Here is a 12,152-nt window from a genome sequence, read left to right as displayed (position 1 = left end):
AGGTCTGTAACGCCAGAGCTGGGGAGGCTGACAGATGGGGGGATTGCTACAAGTTTGAGATCAGCCTAGTCTATATAGCATGTTCCAGGCCAGCCAGGGCTATATAGTAGGATCCAGTGTTTTTAAAAACAAAAAACAAAAAACAAAAGAATGACCTAGGAGATGGCTCCTTGAATAAAGGCACAAGCTGCCAAACCCTACTTGACTTCACCCCAGGTCCCACACAGAAGTCTTATGACATCCACACACAGGCCATGAGCACACATACCACTACACGTAATAAACATAATTTTCAATTAAAAAATATATATGTGATAAAGCTTGGAATACTCTTTTGCTGATTTATCCTCACAATCACAAACTGAAAAACATGAGTAAAATTATTTCAGAGTTAATGATATTAGCAAGTATATATATACATGATCATTTTCATGGAAGACTTTAATAGCCTTTATAGAAATGAACACATATGCCACACATATTAATCTCTTTAATGTATACATTCTAATGGTGTTTAGTATTTTTTTGCAGAGTAAAGTAACCATCACATTCTCAAAGCAAGAAGACCTAGTACCCATTTATTAGTCATTCTCCTTTCCAGCCCTTGGAAACCACCAATTTATATTGTTTCATTAGGCTTGTCCTTTCTAGATTTATGTAAATGAAATGCAGTATGTGATGTAATTTTTTGTGATTAGTTTCTTAACAGTTTTTTTAAAAACGTGTGTGTGTGTGTGTGTGTGTGTGTGTGTGTGTGTGTGTGTACACACAAGCACGCTCTAGCACATGAGAACAAATGCCTATGAAAAAAACCAGAGATATCCTGGAGCTGGAAATATAGGTAGTTGTGAGTCCCCAGACATGGGTGCTAGGTGCTAGGAATTGAACTCTGGTCCTCTGTAAAAGAGTATGCAGTCTTCCCCTGAGCCATCTCTTTGGTCCCCTTAACATGTTTTTAAGATCTACTCATAATTTACCAATACTTAATTTTTGTTGATGAGTAATACTCCATTCTAAGGCAGGTGTTCTATTTTTACCGACCCTTCAACTGTTAAACATTAAATTGTGTCTGTCTTTTGCTATTATAATGCTGTTAGTGACACTTGCTTAAAAGTTCTGAATACATATATGGCTCTTCAAATTCTCTTGGTTAGTAACCAAGGAGTAGAATTTCTGAATCATGTACTTACTGGTCATTTTTCTGTCTTTTTAAAAGAAACGTCTATTCAGAGATTTGCCTATTTAGAATTTCTTTTTTTTTTTTTTTTGGTTTTTCGAGACAGGGTTTCTCTGTGTAGCTTTGCGCCTTTCCCGGAACTCACTTGGTAGCCCAGGCTGGCCTCGAACTCACAGAGATCCGCCTGGCTCTGCCTCCCGAGTGCTGGGATTAAAGGCGTGCGCCACCACCGCCCAGCTTAGAATTTCTTATTGAAGTGTAGGAATACACTGCAAATATTTTCTCCTGCATTTTCCCAACCACCCCCCCCCCTTTGGTGACATCCTTCCTGGTACCAAAAAAAAAAAAAAAAAAAACAACAAATTTACTATTTTTTTCTTGTGTTTGTACTTTTGGTGTCATATCTAAGAACAGTGAAGAATTTTTATGCTGCTATAATAATTATGGGCAGGGAGAGCCAGCTGGGTGCTCTGAGACAGGAGAATCACAAAAAGCCCAGGAGTTTGAGGCAAATGAGGTCAATATAGAGTCCCTGTATCAAAAACAAAACAAAATCAGGAGGGAGAGGTGTTAAGGAAAAACGTTAGTTTTTAGTTTCAGAATTGAAGGTAACAGGTTACAAGCCAAACAAATCCTACAATTTGTGCTGTGCACCTTGGCCAGCCCTTAGTGAAATGCGCCACAACACAGAAGTCATGTGCCTCAAAGGGAGAAAACTGCTCTGGCTCCATTTTCTCTGAAACTTGGAAAGGCAATAAAAGAGAGAGTGTAGTCAAGGGAAATGGACAGAAATTAAATCTCTGACCATAATGTTCTCCAGGGAAATTAAAAGACTGAGACTCAAAATTTTCTGGGGAAGCGGGAGAGATGACTCAGCAAATAGAGTGTGTTCTGTACAAGCACAAGGTCCTGAGTTCAAATCCCCAGCCCGTGGGCATGGCTGAGTGTGCCCGTAACCCTAGCATTATGGTGGTCTGAAACGGCATTGCTGGGGCTTGCTGTGCTCCAGCCAAGCTGCAGATAAACACTGTCTCAGGGGAAGTACAGCAGAGCTTGACAGAGCAGGACACTCAGTATCCTCCCTGAAGCACCCAAAGCAAGTGCAACCTTACATGTTCCCCCAACACACATATAATAAGTAAGTAAATAAATAAGATTTGGTAGGAATCGCTCAAGCCTGTACTTCCAGCACTGAGAGGTAAGGGCAGGAGGCTTCAGGGTCATCTTCAGCTTCATCATGAGTTTGTTTGAAGTCAGTGAGGACTATATGAACGACACCTCTTCTAACAAAGTCTAAAAAACACCGAAGACTTAGATTCACCTACTATGGAAAAAAAGTATACTTCCTTATGTTAGAAATCACCACTTTTGGGCCAGGATCTTTCAAACAACAGGATTGGTGGAGCCGAGATGGTGGCACCTTGGTTAAAAATATCTGTTTAACTGGGCAGTGGTGGCGGCACACGCACCTTTAATCCCAGCACTCGGGAGGCAGAGGCAGGTGGATCTCTGGGAGTTCCAGGCCAGCCTGGTCTACAGAGTGAGTTCCAGGACATTCAGGAATACACACAGAGAAACCCTGTCTTGAAAAAAAACAAAACAATTTAAAAAAAGAAAAAAAAAGAGATGTTTAATTTTTTCTGGAATTTTTTTTTAGATGCCAATCACTTTCATGTTTTTTTATTTTCCTTGCATTTTTTTATTTTTCTTTTCTTTCTTTATTTATTTTATTTATTTATTATTTTTTATTTTATTTTATTTTACAATACCATTCAGTTCTTCATATCAGCCACAGGTTCCCCTATTCTCCCCCCTCCTACCCCCTCCCCTTACCCCCAGCCCACCCCCCATTCCCACCTCCTCCAGGGCAAATCCTCCCCCCACCCCTAGGACTGCGATCAACCTGGTAGACTCAGTCCAGGCAGGTCCAGTCCCTTCCTCCCAGACTGAGCCAAGTGTCCCTGCATAAGCTCCAGGTTTCAAACAGCCAACTCATGCAATGAGCACAGGACTTGGTCCCACTGCCTAGTTGCCTCCCAAACTGATCAAGCCAATCAACTGTCTCACCTATTCAGAGAGGGCCTGATCCAGCTGGGGGCCCCTCAGCCTTTGGTTCATAGTTCATGTGTTTCCATTCATTTGGCTATTTTTTTTCAATAATTGAGTAAAACCGAAATTTATTATAAGCCACAGTCGTCCTAGGGACCTCCATGCTATATATATAGCCTCCATGGTTCTATGGGTTGTGGTCTGATCGTTCTTTATTTTATATCTAGAATCCACTTATGAGTGAGTACATACCATGACTGTCTTTCTGGGTTTGGGTTACCTCACTCAGGATGATTTTTTCTAGTTCCATCCATTTGCCTGCAAATTTCATGCTTTCATGGAATTTTTTTTTTTTTTTTTTTTTTTTTAGATAAGATGGCACATGTTATTTAACTATTCAAAGGTTATAAAACTGAAATGGCAGGCAAAAGAATATGATGTCGTTGTGTATTTGAAACATGGTCTCAGAGATAGAGAGGTGGCTTGTTTGAATTCTCCAGCCAGTTCCTGCACAGTGGCTCACAGTCATCCTTAATTCCAGTTCTAGGGCATCCAACGCCCTCTTTTAGTGTCTGGACACATACCTGTATGCAGGCAAACATACACATAAAATAAGATTTTTTTTTTAAGTAACAGAGTCTTACTATGAAGCCCAGACAGCCTCTAACTCTAGGAAAGCCTCCTGCCTCAGCCTCCCTAATGCTGGGATTAAAGGAGTATATGGCCACATCCTCAGAGTTTTCATTACAACACCAGATACACTGTGAAATTTCCTTAATGGCAATGCAGCTAGCACAAAAGGAGATTACTCTTTCTTTTTCAGAAGGGGTCCTGGGACCCCTGGGTTCAGCGGCTTCCTACTTCTGCTTCCCAAGTGCTAGCAATACAAGCAAGCACCATCACATCCAGGTTTCAAGACGTTACATTTGTAATGACTCCTTGTGTAAAGATTCTGTACCAGCCATCTCTGGAAGAATCAAGACCAATCTAAAAGAGCACTCCTAGGTTCTCTCCTAACTCCAGCACTAGAAAGCCAGCACTGGACAGCCCTGTCTCCTGCTTTTATACCAAATTAAGAAAGGGTTACTCAAGCACGTGCTTATGTCAGCTAAATATAGGAGAGCAAGCCTGCCAACAGCAAGCATGGCAGCTCATCCTAATTCAGCACGTGGGAGGACTGCCTGAAGCTCTGGACCACAGAGTGAAAACTTGTTTCAAATGACAAAAACCAAAGACCAACAACAAAAGGTGCCAGTGGCCATGTCAGAGGAGCAGCAGGTGGTGACTGAAGTTCAAGGCTGGCTCAAATTCCTTTCATCTCAATGCTGAGCCATGCAGTCACAGGTTTCGGTGTGTATCACTAACAGAAACAAAGCCTTATAATAACTTCAGGCTAGATAAGAGTTTTGATAATAGCTTTAAGCTGAAAAACCCCAGAAAACAGTATCAAGTTCACTAGGACACATAGCTAAGGTGTGTAAAAAATACAAAGCTGCCCAACTGTTATTACCTAATTGCTGGGGTTGGTTGATGATCAAAGATGATTAATTCCATGTACCCATTTCTAGCCTCAATCTCTTTATATAAAAAAACTATTGATGAATGGATATGCACCCTAAAGATCTAAAGTACAGCTGACTGATTGTTTTTTATGTACTAAAGTTTAGGTTTGTTGGTGGGAAATATTATTTTAATACTTTTGTTTATGTTGCATTTGTTTAACTCTGTGAAGCTGTGATACTTTGCCTGTCTAAAACACCTGATGGTCTAATAAAGAACTGAACAGCCAATAGCAAGGCAGGAGAAAGGATAGATGGTGCTGGCAGGCAAAGAGAAGATATAGAAGGAGAAATCAGGGAGAGGGATATCGAGGAGCAAGAGAAAGAAGAGGACCAGTGGCCAGCCACCCAGTTACACAGCAAGCCACAGAGTAAGAAACGGAGAAAGGGGCTGGAGAGATGGCTCAGAGGTTAAGAGCACTGGCTGCTCTTCCAGAGGTCCTGAGTTCAATTCCCAGTAACCACATGGTGGCTCACAACCATCTATATTGAGATCTGGTGCCCTCTTCTGGTGTGCAGACATACATACCAACAGAACACTGTGTACATAATAAATAAATAAATCTTTAAAAAAAAAAAAAACGGAGAAAAGTATACAGGAATAGAGAATGCTAAAAGCCTCGAGGCCAAAAATGAATGGGATAATTTAAAGTTAAGGAACACTGGCTAACAACAAGCCAAGCTAAGGCTGGGCATTTATAAATAAGAATAAGCCTCCATGTGTATTTATTTGGGAGCTGGGTGGCAGGCCCCCTAAAGAGTAAAAACAAACAACAACAATTGGTGAGTCCTTAGGAGTCCTTATAAGATTAACTTTCAAGATAAATAGTAAAATGATTGATTCTTTCTTTGTGACTGCAATGTGCAGCCTGCCAACAAAAGAGTTGACTGTGAAAAAATACATGATTTTACCTGTACTCTGCAGGAATTTAGCAGAATCATTATATAGGATAAATATTAGAATGAACAGCTATTTTTCAGAAGTACTTTGACCTTGAAGAATCCTTGTGGGAAACAATGATTGTTTTGCTTTGCAGCCATCTTATGACTCTGGTCAAAAGACACCTCAGGTACACCTGGGGTTCTTGTAGTATTGTGTATTGCACACGATGCATAATAAAGGACTAGAGTCATGTCATGGAGGCATGTGATGCTCTCCTTCAGTAAGACATGTAAATCAAGATTAAGGGCCTCATATGAGGAAATACTTTGTGTAACAATCAATAAATACAGCTTTAAATGGTTGTTCTGGGGCCAGTCCAGTTCAGTCCATCAGAAGAGGCTGAACCTTCCTGCTGCCACACAGGCCTTAAAATTTCATCTTGGAGTGCCTTCTTTCTTTAACTGACAATGAAAGAACATGGAAGAACAGAGAATAAAGAAAGAAATCATCAAGACAGGGTGTGAGTGTCTTTTCCCCTAACCCTCTCAGATAAAAATGTCTAGTATACGCACATGCCCCCGTGGATTCCTTCTAGCCCTGGGCTCCTGGAGGCTGCCCCACCCCCGCCCCAAGTGAGATAAAAGGGAAAGAAAAAGAAAAGGGAAAAGCCAATAAAGTATTTACAGACTTGTGCTGTGGGATGTTAATGTATGTCCTGTGGGAGCCCTTCTTGGGTTCCTTGTGGCGTTACCCAGCAGGTTTGCATAGAGGATGATTAGGACCATGGGCCTGAGTGCAGGTGTCTGAGATGGTCTGCACTTGGCTGTACTGGGGGATGGTCTGTATGTCAAGTTGCTCTGATTGGTCAATAAATAAAACCTGATTGGTCGTGGCTAGGCAGGAAGTATAGGCGGGACTAACAGAGAGGAGAAATAAAAGAACAGGAAGGCAGAAGGAGACGCTGCCAGCCACTGCCAGGACAAGCAGCATGTGAAGATGCTGGTAAGCCACGAGCCGCGTGGCAAGGTATAGATTTGTAGAAATGCGTTACTTTAAGATATAGGAACAGTTAACAGGAGGCCTGCCACGGCCATACAGTTTGTAAGCAATATAAGTCTCTGTGTTTGCTTGGTTGGGTCTGAGCAGCTGTGGGACTGGCGGGTGACAGAGATTTGTCCTGACTGTGGGCAAGGCAGGAAAACTCTAGCTACAGACTTGTTACCTTTAACACATAGATTGCATATATTTCCTCTCCCTTTATAAAATCTGGGTCTCATAACACTCTCATTCCATTTCCTATTTGTGATCAACAGTTACCACATTGTTGAGGAACTCACAAATACATTGTTCCTAAATTTTTATCTGAAGTTGATCAGACACGGACCATATTTATGATTAACGGTTAAATCATTGCAATAAAGATCTACTCAAAAGCTGGGCAGCACTGGCACACACCTTTAATCCCAGCACTCAGGAGGCAGAGCCAGGCGGATCTCTTGAGTTTGAAGCCAGCGTGGTCTACAGAGTGAGTTCCAGGACAGCCAGTGCTGTTACACAGAGAAACTCTGTCTCAGAAAAACAACAACAAAAATCTACTCACAACAAGTCTATGCCCAGACTAACTTGTTCATGGACAGCACAGTTTGGTCACAAAAGCAGCAGTGCCAGCATGTCTCCAGATTTCAACCCTAGAGCTTTTCTGTCTGAGAGAGTGATAGCATGTTGTAGAGGGACCCCAAAACAGCTTGACCACACAGCTCCCATGACAGTCTTAGAGGCCCAGATACAGCTTCTGGCAGGCAACACCTGGACCCAGGAAGAGCCATAAACTGACCCCACCCACTGGGGCCATTCATCTAAGAGGGAATACCTGACATTCCACACATTTCCTATACCTAGACAAACGTCTGCCAATCAGGGTCCTGAACCCTGGAAATCCCCCTCACCCCAACCTCTGCTACCACCCTGCCTGGGCTCTGGGCTCTCTGCTTTCACTTCTGTGGCAGACAGAGGGCCCAAGCTCCAAGCCTGAAATAATAAAGGCCTCTTTGCTTTTACATGCAGGATTCGGTCTCTGTGGTGGTCTTTTGGGGGGTCCCTGAGATCTGAAATCTGAGTGTAACAGTGATATGAGACCTATCTCAATACTAATACTACTAGTATCTGGGAAAGATGGGTAGCTTCAGCTAAACAGAAGTCACTATTGACTGTTTAGAGAACAGTTTTAGGGTAGCTATGGGAATGGAAATTTAATGTCAAAAATGCAGCAGGTGCCTGACAGTGGTGGCCCACGCCTTTAATCCCAGCACTCAGGAGGCAGAGACAAGTGGATCTCTGTGAATCTGAGGCCAGCCTGGTCTACAGAGAGGGCTCCAGGGCAGACTCCAAAGCTACAGAAAACAGAAAAACACTGTCTCAAAAAACAAACAAACAAACAAAAAAAGGGGGAATGCAGCAGGTATGAGCATTGACAGAAAGGATGGGAACCCAGGATACACTGATCATATATCTGAAATGCTACTAGCCCCAGAGAGAGTGTGTGGTTCAGACCAGGGATGAGTGCCCTTCAAGATTCTATTGCACAGTTGAAAATGAATGGAGAATGAATAGAGTAGGGGAAGCCTTACAGATGTGAAGTCCCTAAGGGAGCTTGGGAGCCCCAGGGATGAGTTTATTTATTTATTTATTTTAAATTTTTTTTTTTTTTTAATTTTTCGAGACAGGGTTTCTCTGTGTAGCTTTGAGCCTTTCCTGGATCTCGCTTTGTAGACCAGGCTGGCCTTGAACTCACAAAGATCCCCCTGCCTCTGCCTCCCGAGTGCTGGGATTAAAGGTGTGCGCCACCACCGCCCGGGCGAGTTTATTTTTTTTAAAGGAAGTGTGTGTGGGGGCAGGAGCCCCCCACCCCCACTCTACCCCCTCACCCACTACCCCCATCCCCCCACCCCCGCAGAACTGAGCTGAGGTTGCAACTCCCTAGAAGAGCTACTAGATGACTTACCATGCCTGAGTCCCTAGGCTGATCTCCAGCACTACTGGCAAGAAATAAGAGTCGGGGTGAGGAAGGGGGTAGAATGGAACCTAGGGCTGCCAGGCAACCTGGATGGAAGGTAAGAAGATGTCTGTGAGGACCCAGGGATGGAGAAATTAGAATATTTGAGTCGGTGACACACGGAAGAAATTAATGAAGGTAAGGATAAAGAAGTAGAGAGAGGCTTTAGGAGAGAGAGAGAGAAAAAAAAGAAGTTTCTAGAAGTCCATAAGAAAGCAGTAAAAGATGCCAAGGAACAGAATTAGTGGGTCACAAATGGAAGCTGGAGTATGGATGGGAACAAAGAATCCAGGATTGTTGGCAGCAGGTGACTGGACAAAGTACCTGTGACTCTGTGAATTTCAGAACCACTTCCTGTCACTGCATCACCATTTCCGGTGTCTGGAATTCTGTACCACAAACCTTGCAGTGGAGTCATTCACACAAGGAGACAGAAGCCTGGAAGGTTCTCTGCCTGGAAGGTTTTTTTTTAGAACAAAATCAAGTTCCCACTTTGCCCTAAGAGAAATATCTGAGCTATCTACACAGTGAGTGGCTTTGCAGAAGAATGCCAAACCAGATTAATCATGACTTCTCTGCAGAGCAGACCCGCAGGAAGAAATGAAAGTTGGAAGTGAGAACATGAGTCACACTGGCATCCTTCCTTCCTCCTGCTCTCAGTTCTTATTCTTGGTGATTCATGACTTTGAAATGACTGCAGTAGTTCCTAATATCACAGTGTAAAGGCAGAAGAGGGGAGTCCTTTGGGGGCCGCTCTTCTTGGGGACACTTTCTTTCATAGTAGACACTGCCTTGAAGCTTACTGGCCATGTGACCAGCTTCTCTTAGCTTTGAGAGACGCCTGGAAATGAACATAGACTAGTTATGCTGTAACTAGGTCTGAGGGACTTATCCCTGAGGGCTAAGTTCACTGCTCAACAAAAGAAAGTCCTGCTGCTGGCTGTGGCTGGTGAGATGGGACAGCTGTTCAGAACACACACTGCTCTTAACTTGCAGAGGATCTAAGTTTATTTCTAGCACGCATTTCGGGTGGCTCACAACCACCTCTAGTTCCAGCTCCATTGAGACCCCTCTGACCTACATAGCATTGGCCACTCATGTGCACATACCTACACAAAGACACACAGGAGACATAAATCATTAGGCCGGGCGGTGGTGGCGCACGCCTTTAATCCCAGCACTTGGCAGGCAGAAGTAGGCAGATCTCTGTGAGTTCGAGGCCAGCCTGGACTACAGAGTGAGTTCCAGGAAAGGCACAAAGCTACACAGAGAATACCTGTCTCAAGAAACCAAACCAAAACAAAACAAAACAAAACAAACAAACAAAAAAAAAAACCCAAATCATTAAAAAAATACAACAACAAAAAACCATCTTTAATCCCAGCATTTGCAAGGCAGAAGAATCTCTGCCCATTCCCTCCTCCACCCCACACCTGCCACAGTAAATAGGTAAATGTAATCTAAAAAATTTTAAAAGTGGATGGTTCCTACTCCTCCACTGTTGGTGGGAATGTAAACTTGTACAACCACTGTGGAAATCAGTATGGCGGTTTCTCAGAAAATTAGGAATCGAACTACCTCAAGACCCAGCCATCCCACTCTTGGGCATATACCCAAGGAATGCTGATTCATACCATAAAGATACATGCTCAGCTATGTTCATAGCAGCACTATTTGTAATAGCCAGAACCTGGAAACAACCTAGATGCCCATCAACGGAAGAATGGATGAAAAAAATGTGGTACATATACACAATGGAGTACTACTCAGCAGAGAAAAACAATGAAAGCATGAAATTTGCAGGCAAATGGATGGAACTAGAAAAAATTATCCTGAGTGAGGTAACCCAAACCCAGAAAGACAGTTATGGTATGTACTCACTCATAGGTGGATTCTAGATATAAAATAAAGAACAATCAGACCACAACCCATAGAACCATAGAGGCTATATATATAGCATGGAGGTCCCTAGGACGACTGTGGCATATAATAAATTTCAGTTTTACTCAATTATTAAAAAAAAATAGCCAAATGAATGGAAACACATGAACTATGAACCAAAGGCTGAGGGGCTCCCAGATGGATCAGGCCCTCTGAATAGGTGAGACAGTTGATTGGCTTGATCAGTTTGGGAGGCAACTAGGCAGTGGGACCAAGTCCTGTGCTCATTGCATGAGTTGGCTGTTTGAAACCTGGAACTTATGCAGGGACACTTGGCTTAGTCTGGGAGGAAGGGACTGAGTCTACCAAGTTGATCACAGTCCTCGGGGGAGGACTTGTCCTGGAGGAGGTGGGAATGGAGGGTGGGCTGGGGGTAAGGGGAGGGCATGGGAGGGGGGAGAATAGGGGAACCCATGGCTGATATGTAGAACTGAATGGTATTGTAAAATGAAAAATATATATCACAAAAAAAAAAAAAAAAAAAAAAAAGTGGATGGTTCCTGAGAAATGATACCCAAGACCGGCCTCGGTGCAGGCATGTGCATTAAACAAGAGCACATTAAAAATAAAAAGAACTTCAGATATATGTGTTTCATCTGGAATACACATAGAAATCAATGCATCTCTCAACTCCCTGAAGAGCTTCTATTTGCAACAGAGGGTACCTAACACACACCTACAACTGCTTAAAGAGCCAAGAGTAGGAGACTCCAGAATGGCTCAACCCTAAAGGGAACATACATACCTCATGCACCCCCTCCCAAGGCTCAAGGATCATTTCAGAAGAGGGGGTGGAGAGAGTGTAAGAGCCAGAGGCAGTGGATGAGCACTAGGAAACGTCTTCCGGACTCATGTGAGTGCACACTCATTGCAACACACTAAACTTGTGTAAGACCAAGCCAGACCAAACCCAGCACAAGATTGAAACCCAGTCAGTCTGGCTCCATCATCTGAACTAAAAGTAAGTTTATGGCGTGGTTGCATGTAAAAAAAACCATCTGGGTGCCAAGGAATAAAATCATAGTATTAATACATCTACACAAGAGAGTTCCAGACAGCTTTAAACTGCTTGGAAGGAACAGCTACACATACCATTTGAAAAGGTCTTCAAGGCACACAGGACGTGAAAGGAAGGTCAATAGTATAGAACACTGGGGCCTCCTGTGGGCTTATTTGTGCACAAAGATGAAAGGTGCATTGTTTGTTTTTGGTTTTCTTTGAGACAGGGTTTCTCTGTGTAGCCCTGGCTGTTCTGGAACTCCCATTGTGGACCAGTCTGGCCTCGAACTCAGTGATCTGCCTGCCTCTGCCTCCAGAGTGCTCTGATTAAAGGTGTGTGCCACTATGCCCAGCTAGAAAGGTACCTTTTTATTTTCTCTTGGCAGCAGGATTAATAAGGAGGTGATTTAGTGTATGTCCTGTTAAGAACATTGTGATAAGCTGATGGGTTGATGGGGAGGGGCAGCATTTCCCAGACCAGAACTGATCAAG

This window comes from Peromyscus maniculatus, chromosome 5, assembly GCF_049852395.1.
Source record: "Peromyscus maniculatus bairdii isolate BWxNUB_F1_BW_parent chromosome 5, HU_Pman_BW_mat_3.1, whole genome shotgun sequence".
Classification (NCBI taxonomy): domain Eukaryota; kingdom Metazoa; phylum Chordata; class Mammalia; order Rodentia; family Cricetidae; genus Peromyscus; species Peromyscus maniculatus.
This window is presented reverse-complemented; position numbering follows the sequence as displayed.